A 10,001-nucleotide genomic window follows, 5' to 3' on the forward strand; every position below is an offset into this window, starting at 1 on the left:
GACAGACACACTGTAGGCCTGGCCTGGGCAGGGGGTAGTGATAAAAATAAGAATGAGTGTTTACTCTGTGTTGATCCGTGTGCTGAGTACTTCATATATATTATCTCATTTAATCCTAATGGTAGTCGTGTGTCACAGTCGTTATTAGCACTCTTTTACGGATGAAGAAATGGGTTAGTTAACTGGTCCTGGGTCACACAGCCAGTGAGCCTGAGTCCTGACTCCCAAGGCCCTGCCGTCTGCCCCGAGGCCCCGCCAACGCTCATGCTAACGTTAAGATGTGTTTTCTGGGCGTCTGCAAGTCCTGGGTCACTTACGATTACTCTGCTGCTCGCCGGCTGGGCCCTCCTGGCTGACTCCCCTTGCTTTTCTCAGTTGCTCATCTGTGAAAGAGAAATGGTGGCCTGCTTCACGAGGCTTCCAGGGGGGATGTGATGGGATAATTGGTCATACTACTTTGTAAACTGGAGGGAGTTATACATACATTACACCCCATGTAAATGAGTTCGTAGTAAAAACCTACTTTAAAAATACTTATTTACAAAAAACACACATGTATGTTTGGCTGTTTTTGTTTTTTTCTTAAGGAAATGTGGTTAGTCCCACCTTTAGACCAGGGCTTGTCAGTTGTGAAAATAGGGAGTCGTTCACTGACAAAGGACAGGTGTTTGGAGGAAGTTTCCTAAGAGGAAGGGGTTCTCACTAGCATGTCTAGCACAGGGGTTAAGAGGGTGGGCTTGTAGGTCTGCTTACTGGCTGGACATCCTTGAACATGTTTCCTAGTTCCTAACTTGTAAAGTGCAGGCAACAGGCGTCTCGGCTTCGTAGTACCATTGCGAAGACTGAGTGAGCTGTGAGGCCTGCCCAGGGCCAGATATCTGACAGGTGCTTCACGGATATTGAGGTCCACGGTCATAAGGAGGAGGATGTTCTTTGGGTACATCAAAGGCCAGAGGCATCCGAGTTTGAGGACTTGGCCTTATTCGAAGGCCCTCTCTGGAGGGGAATGAAGGGAACATCCGTATCTGTGACACCGAGGGCCAAGGCCACAAGGCAACCTTGGTAGGAAGCCAAACTCCAGTTGAGGGCTCTAAGCTGAATAGAGGCTCTGCTACTATTCCTCATCTGGGGGTCAGTAGGGGTCAGGTCTGTGGGAGAGGGAGGTAGCCTCTGCCTGCAGTCCCGTAGGCCCCGGGGAGAAGGCTGGGTCTTAGAGGTCAGCTGGATAGATGCCGGCTCAGGTCTGAGCAGGTTACGAATCAGCAGGAGGGGGGATGCGTTCCATGGTGTAACTTTGGCTTCGTCATCTTGGCAAGGAGCAAAGGTTACTCATAAAGAGTTTTTTTTTAACTTGTTACTTGGTTCTATGTGTGAGAGAAAGGAGACAGGGGAGCCAAAAGTTGGGGAGGGAGGTCAGGGTTGGGAGTGGCTTGCTGGGACGCATTTTTCTACTCCTTGCCCAAGGTGGTATGTAATAACTCTGAGTAGAGCCTGATGGTAAGACGTGGTCAGTCAGTAGCATCTGCTTATTTTGTGATCCGAAAATGAGAGGTACACGTTGGTATTTCAGATACTTAGAAGTAGGCCCGAAAGAAGTTGTACCGTATTCCCATTCTTGTGTTCATTTGTCCATTCAGCCAACAGACGATTTCTGGAAATGGATGTGCCTTGTGCCATCATGATGGCATAAGGGGCCACAAGACGCAGTCCAGGTCCACGAGAAGCTTCCTTACATTTAGACTGTTTTATAACTGCTCCCAAATCATGTTAGCTCTGGAGGCTATTTTAGGAACTCCTTTGGTTATGAACCATATCTTATATTTAATTTTGATTCTCTTTCTCCTCCTGTCCTGGATTCAGTAACAGCATCAACAAACACCGTGTGCCTGGCGTTGTCTTAAGCGCTGCAAGTATTTAGAGGAATCAGAGATAACTTAGTAAGAGCTCGTTAATGAACTAGACCCGGCACAGCCTTCCAAGGACATTGGGCCTTCCCCATGAAGTCACCAATCTTTGTGTCTCAGAGGACCCTGAGCTTCTGTCTGGAGCATGTTCGTGTCCGTGAAATACCTGGAGCTGGGCCACAAGGTGGAGGGCTTTGCCCCCTCTTCTCCTTGGTTGGTGACATTTGTAATAATAGCAAGAATTTCGGCCCACCCCAGGAGGAGCCCGAGGGTGGCAAGGCTCCAGCTTCCCACCTGCCTCCCGGGGGCTGTGGATGTCACCCCTTTGCTCGTTCCCTTCATCGACCACCAGATCAGGTGAGGATAGTGTTCTTCTCTTTCCTTAGCTAAGATCCAGTTAATAGCCATGGGGAGCTGTTCATCTCTGATTTTTCATTTCCTGGATGAGGACAGGTTTGACCGTGGTCTTCCTACCTGTGTGGTGAGGACAGCTGATTTCTTTTTTTTTTTTTTTTTTTAAGATTTTATTTATTTACTCGACAGAGATAGAGACAGCCAGCGAGAGAGGGAACACAAGCAGGGGGAGTGGGAGAGGAAGAAGCAGGCTCATAGCGGAGGAGCCTGATGTGGGGCTCGATCCCATAACGCGGGGATCACGCCCTGAGCCGAAGGCAGACGCTTAACTGCTGTGCCACCCAGGCGCCCCAGGACAGCTGATTTCTGTCTCCTGCATTCTCAGGCTTTTGCGGGGCCACAGGGAGAACCATGGAATGGACGCCAGGGTTCAGGGTTGGGGTTCACTGTTTAAAGCCTAGCACATTCTTAGTACCATCCAGCCAGAGGGCAAGGTGATCGCTTGTGTTTGTGAAAGCACAAGCTGGATGTCCCTTTGGTATTTGCTTGGGAACCCTTTCTAGAAACTGGAGTAAGATGAGTAAACTCATGTTTGACAAGCGTGGTTCAAAGGAAGGAGCGAGCAGCAGAAATCTCAGAGGACCACGGCATGCAGGGAAGGGCCTTGGACGAATGAGCCTGTTTCCAGTGTGCTTGTCAGGGACTCGGGGTGGTCGTGTTGACAGGGAGGCCTACTGTAGCCCCATCAGCCAGTCGACAAGCATTGACTGAATGCCACTGGGAGTTGAGCTTTGGGAAGAAGGAAAGAATTCCAAAGCTCGCCTGGGCCCCGTCTTTGAAACGTTCGTGCTCTGTCTCGGTGGAGGCACCAGCTGAGCACACGTGATGACACGTGACCGCACACTGCCAGGATCTCAACTCTAACATGGCTAGACAAGGGAGAACATCATGGTGGCAGGTGCGTGGCCTGCCTGGCAAAGAATGGAGAACGAAGGTAGATGCATTTTCTTGTCTCGCAGAGACCACAGGCCTCAGCTTCTAGGCCAGCATCAGCAGTGTCCGAGAGCCTTCTCCTTGGATGAGCTTGGCCAGGAAGAAAGCATCCATCCAGGGAGCACTCAGGAAAGGGGGGCAGGTAAGCTCAGGATCAGAGAACAGGGTTGGATTCCCAGGTAAGGGAAATGGAGCAGATGAGCAGACATAATATGTGTGAAAGCATCTGGCTTAGTGTTTTTCATATAGAAATAATTCAGCAAAGGTTTACTCATCTATCCCTAAGATCGCAAGGAAGAGAGTCCCAAGAAAGATGCCCAGCGAGGTTTTCGAAGGGGTGTGTGGAGTTAGGGCAGGAATGGACAAGCAGGGTGGCCGCCCTGGACTGAGCCAGAAAGAGGGAGTGGGGAGTCCTAGGGAGGGAAGCAGTCTCTGCCGGGGATCAGTCTGCTGTCCCTTGGCCACGAGGGCCGCTTCTGGACCGTTGTCCAGTTGTTGATCCCAATTAGGAAGGAAAATGTCAAACTAGAGTAAGCGGAGAGGAGGGGCTGCTGGCCTGTGAAACCTGGCCGTATTGATCCCGGACAGGGAAAGATTTCGGTGGAGCGGGTTTGCTGGGCACGGCTTTGTGTATTTAAAGGCCTGTCACATGATGTGGGTTTCAGGCTTACTGTGTGCACTCCAGAGGGCAACCCCGGGGCCAGTGGGTAACAGTGGCAGAGAGGCTGATGTTGACGCATGGAACTTAAAATACTTTCCCAGCGTTTGAGCCGTAAAGGATGTGAAGGCGGGAAGATGAGGGACCCTGTGAGGTAGGGAGCTCTTTCCGTGGAGCCGACAGTGTTTCCGGGTGAGCTGAGGGGCCACCACGCACGGACGCTGGTAATATAAACGACAGCTACCACTCTGAACTCTTGCGTCCCAGGCAGTATTACAGAGCGCTTTACCAAGAGGGACTCGTTTGCTCCTCACAGGAACACTGGGAAGGGGTATGACTAGCTCATTAGCCCCACTTTACAGGGGAGAAAGTTTAGGCAGAGAGACAGTCACCCAGCCAGGGTCCCCCACCTTGGCCTTGAACCCAAGGCCAGTCTTGTTATTGGTGAAAAGTGAGGCCAGATGACCTCGAGGGTAACTTATATCACCAGAACTCTAAAGGCTTTATCTGGAGGGTCAGACCAGGCCATTTGCGTGGGGCTAGGTGACTGCTGTTGGGTCTGGGGCAGGAATGGTGGTTACTGCTCTTGGGGTGACTTCACGAGGTGTGCTTTTACCTGACTGTGAGGTCAGTGGAGGGGGGTGCTCCTTGAGGGGCGTTCATTGGCTGTTAGGCTCCGGTCCCGTGTCCTCCACAGTCCTCTAGGGACTCCAGGTTCTCGGAAGCACTAGTCGGAGTTTTCTCATGTCACCTGACGCAGAAGCTTCTCGACGATGCTGTCAGCGCACCTAGCCTGCTGGTCCGTCCCTACCACCCAGCTCCGCCTCTCCAGAAAGGCATGGAGTGATGCTTAACGTGCTATGGCCTGGGGGTGGCAAGACTCGAGCCTCCTCATTTGTGGGGAGGGGGGGGCCAGGGTGGGAATGAGGAGCCAGTTGTCCTCCTGGTGCCCTGCTTTTCCAGATTACCGGCCTCTGGTGATCTGGGAAATCCCCTGTTGGCCGAGGTAGAGTTCCATAAAATGTGCCTAGCACTCTGCCACACACACACACACACACACACACGGCCCCAGGCATACTTTCTGGGATAACTAAATGGTCTGTTCTTATTGTAGGACAAGCCTGCTTTTTCAGTACTCACCCAGCTGCCTGAAGGTTTTGAAGTTTTCAGAGGGAGAGTGTTGGTGAGACACTCACCCCAAATTACATGGCACTGGGGGAAACCTCCTAATGTGATCCTGTGTTTTTTAAGGCAGAGCTATTATCGCTGCTCTGCTTTGGGGGAAGAACATTGACCTTAGAGGCCGGCCCCAGATCCTAACCTGAGCGTAACCACTGCCCACCTGTCCCAGTGGGCTTCAGAAAGCAGAACACCTTAGAAGAACTTTGCACCAGCACTCTCCCTCCGTCAATAAGACAACTGCAGGACTGTGTCTCAGCCCCAAAGATTCTGGTCAACAAAGCCCTCCCCACTCATGAGCTCTCTGTAGGCAGAGGATGTATTCATTCACACCATCAGAGATTTTTGGAACCTTACTTTTGGTGAGGTTTCATACCGTGAAAACAATATGCTGAAATTGAAAGCAGTGTTATGAAAATGCATCCCAAAGATTGCCCCAAATATGACATTAACTATTACATTTTAGACTGCCCCTGGCCCCTCTCCCACCCACTTCAGCCCTGGAGGCCTTGTCCCTGCTCCAGCTCCTGGCAAGGTGGGCACTTTGCGGAAAGCCCAGACTTGCATGCTGGCTTGCAAGACTTGCGTGATGGCCCTGGTGTCTTTCCTCTTCCTTCTTAGGCTGCACGTATGGGCACGGGCATGCCCCTGTGTGGGGGAGAACGCGGTATGGAAATTAAAGCTCAAGTCAGAGTTGTTTGGGGAAGCCCCTGTCCTACTGGTGTCTGCGACTCCTGCTGTCTCGATCTGACTCAGCTAAGCAAAGCAGTAGTTTGTTCTGGAGCAGGACAGAAACTTCTTTCTTGAGTGACATGGCGCTGAGCTTGTGTGTTCACACAAAGGTCAGTCCAGCTCCATGAATCATCAGCTGTCCAGGATCTACATACCCTAGAGACATCTGCTCCGGCCCGGAGCTTCCCTCCTGGATCAAGACAAAGAACCCCAAGAGCAGCAATAACATCGGAGGGTCCCAGCCTGGGCCAGAGGGCACCTGGGCAAGACCTCTTACCCCACCCCCACCCCGGCCACGCCTGGCCTGTGGCACAGACCGCACGTTCCACCGTGCAGGGATGGGGTAGGGCTCCCTTCAGCCCAGCTCACGTGGCCCAGCCACACTTCGTTTCTCTGGAAATTATTTCCATCCGTTGACAGGGCCAGGATTTCAAGAGCAGCCGGCCAAGAGGTGTGTTGGGTTACTCCCTGAGTCCCAAGCAGACTTTGTCCCCTCGCGTTTCAGGCAGCACCGGAGGCCCCCGGTCCAGGGGTTTCTAGGGGCTTTGGCTGGTGGAGTGACTGGTTCACTCAGCCTCGGTGCGTCGTCAGAATAGCAGGTGCCGGTCCTGTTGTCAGCCTAGGTTTTGTGTGAAGCTGAGCCGTGAGCCCTCTGTGGCTGGAGCTTAAGATTTCATGGTTGGTGGCCTAGGACAAGATAGACGTTTTAACCTCTTTCACTATCCCAGAAGGTGATGGGAGCCAGCTTGGGCAGTACACTTTGGAGCCTGGACTTTTGGCCCGAGAGGCAGACTGAGTCAGTCTGCCCAGGAGAAAGCATCTACTTACAAAGAGGGCACCCTGGTCACAGTATCCGCCATCCCAGGCCTGACCATCCCCCCCAGCAAACAAACACGCCCCGTCACTCTGTTTCCCTTGGGCATATTCCATGAGGGAGTCTCTTTCGGTGCTGGAGCTCACTTCCATTTGTGATGTGAATTCAGGACCTGACTTGGCCTTCGCTCTTCTTCCCTCACCCCGCAGCCGTGGGAGTCCCGTGCTCTCAGGGCCAGTGTCTGCCAGGCCACTTACTGTCTGCTGCTGCCTGGCTCCAGCTCCCCGTCTGTGGTGACATTCTGGGTCTGCATCGGCATCTCACCTCTGCCAGCACCTACCCTCCAGCACAGGCTGTCCCCAGCCCTTGTCTCGGATTTGCACTTGGCACGTGGTACCACATTGTGTCCTTGGGGTGTTTGTTGTCACTGCTGGGCCGTGTTTTACTTTAGCGCAGCCACCTGGGTAGAAGTGCCATGGTCCCTCGGGTTGGGCATTTGAGGGGAACGACTCCTCAGTGGCTCTGGGGGGCGGGTGGTGCCAGGAGACCAACAAAATGCAGTCTTCAGGCTGACCGCACCATGGTCATCATTATTGATTGAAGCTATTGGCAGCACTGAGCACTGTGCCTGCCGGAATCTTCTCCCCATCAGACTTCTAAGCTATGAGCACCATGTCTGACACCCGCCCCCAGCCCAGCATCTATTCAGACTTTGTCTAATTATATAATATTTGCAGATCCTGTGTTTTTGTTTCTTCTTAAAGTACCCGGAGATTAGACATTACCTTACCAAGTATTTAACGGGTATAGCAATTGGCTTTTACTTGGCATCTCTAACCTTTCTTCTTTGAGCGCTTCCTCTGCCTCGGACCTACCACCTGAACACACTTGATCTTATCAACTACTTGGTCTTATCACTCTGAAGCTAGGCTGGCCGTGCTTTGTTAGTATGTGGATGGAAGACCAGGAATGCCAGGGACTGTAGGTCTTTCAAGGTGTTAGTAGGCCTTTTCTTCCAGTGCCCAATATGGTACCATGCCCCAAATTATCATTGTCCGGCATCATTGTTCCATCGTCATGATAGCTGACACGAGTTGAGCATTTATTTTGGTGTTTTTTTCCCTGAATTTTAAATATCATTATTGAAGTCTAATTGACATACAGTGTTACGTTAGTTTCAGGTGCACAGCACATTGGTCCGACAAGTGTCTACATCACTCGGGGCTCACCGCCTTAAGTACAGTCACCATCTGTCTCCATGTTATTACAATATTATTGGCTATATTCCTATGCTGTACTTGTTATCTCCATGACTTACTTTGCACCTGGAAGTTTGTACCTCTTAATCCCCTTTATCTATTTTGCTTATCCTCCCACTCACCTCCCCTGTAGCAGCCACCAGGTTTTTCTCCATATTTAAGAGTCTGTTTTTTTTGTTTGTTTGTTCATTTATTTTGTTTTCAGATTCCACGTGTAAGTGGAATTGTATGGTATTGTCTTTCTCTGACTTATTTCACTTATTACTCTCTAGGTCCATCCGTGTTGTCACAGATGGCAAGAGCTCACTCTTTTTTATGGCTGAGTAATAGTCCAGGTCCGTATATGTGTATGTATATGTATACCGTATCTCCTTTATCCTTTCATCTGTGGATGACACTTGACATATCTGGACTATTGTAAATAGTACAACAGCAATATGGTAAATAGTGCTCTAGTAAACATAAGGGTGCGTGTATCTTTTCGAATTAGTGTTTCCATTTTCTTTGGGTAAATACCCAGTGGAGTTACTAGATCATGTGGTATTTCTATTTTTAATTTTTTGAGGAACCTCTGTACTATTTTCCACAGTGGTTGCACCAGTTTACATTCCCACCAGAAGTGAATAGGGTTCCCTTTTTTCCTATCTCCTTGCCAACACTTGTTAATTCTTGTCCTTTTGACATGAGCCATTCTGATGTGTGAGATAATATCTCATTGTGGTTTTGATTTGCATTTCCCTGACGGTTAGTAATATGGAGCACCGTTTCATGTGTCTGTTGGCCATCTGTATGTCTTTGGGAAAATGTCTATTCATGTCCTCTTCCCATTTTTTAACTGGATTGTTTGGGGGGATTTTTGGTGTGGAGTTGTGTAAGTTCTTTATATATTTTATATATTAACTCCTTACTGGACATATCAATATCTTCTCCCACTCAATAGGTTGCCTTTTTATTTTGTTGATGGTTTCCTTTGCTGTCCAGAAGCTTTTCATTTTAGTGTAATCCCAGTAGTTTATTTTTGCTTTTATTTCCCTTGCTTGAGGAGACATATCCCTGAATATATTGCTGAGGCTAAGAGATGACTGTCTATGATATTTTCTTTTAGGAATTTTATGAGTTCAAGTCTAACGTTTAGGTCTTTAATCCATTTTGAGTTTGAATAGTGAACAGAAAATAGTAGTCCAATTTCATTCTTTTGCATGTAGCCGTCCAGTTTTCCAAGCACCATTTATTGATGAAAAGATTGACTTTTCCCAGTTGTATCTTTTTGCCTCCTTTGTCATAGATGAATTGGTCATATATGCATGGGTTTGTTGCTAGGCTCTCTGTCCTGTTGCGTTGATCTATGTGTCTGTTTTTGTGCCAATACCATACTATAGTTTTGATCACTATAGCTTTGGGTAGCATAGTGTGCCTGTCCACATTGAACTCACTTGAAATCTGGGATTGTGATACCTCCAGCTTTGCTCTTCTCAAGATCGCTTTGGCTATTCTAGGTCTTTTGTGGTTCCGCAGAAATTTCAGGATTATTTGTTCTAGTTCTGTGAAAAATCTTACTTGTATTTTGCTAAGGATTGCATTGAATCTGTAGATTGCTTTGGGTAGTATGGACATTTAACAATATTGGTTCTTCCAGTCCATAAACATGGAAGATCTTTCTATTTGTGTCGTCTTCAATTTCTTTTTTTTTTTTCAAAGATTTTATTTATTTATTCGTTCAACAGAGATAGAGACAGCCAGCAAGAGAGGGAACACAAGCAGGGGGAGTGGGAGAGGAAGAAGCAGGCTCATAGCGGAAGAGCCTGATGTGGGGCTCGATCCCATAACGCCGGGATCACGCCGAAGGCAGACGCTTAACCGCTGTGCCACCCAGGCGCCCCCGTTCTTCAATTTCTTTATCAGTGTCTTACAGTTTTTAGAGTACAGGTCTTCTTCAGCCTCCTTGGTTAAATTTATTCCTAGGTATTTTACTCTGTTTGGTGCAATTGCAAATTTGATTGTTTTCTTGATTTCTCTTTCTGCTACTTCATTAGTAGTGTACAAAAACGCAACAGATTTCTGTGCATTAATTTTGTTTTCTGTAACCTTACTGAATTCATTTACCAGTT

This window comes from Ursus maritimus, unplaced genomic scaffold (assembly GCF_017311325.1).
Source record: "Ursus maritimus isolate PB19 unplaced genomic scaffold, ASM1731132v1 scaffold_2, whole genome shotgun sequence".
NCBI lineage: Eukaryota > Metazoa > Chordata > Mammalia > Carnivora > Ursidae > Ursus > Ursus maritimus.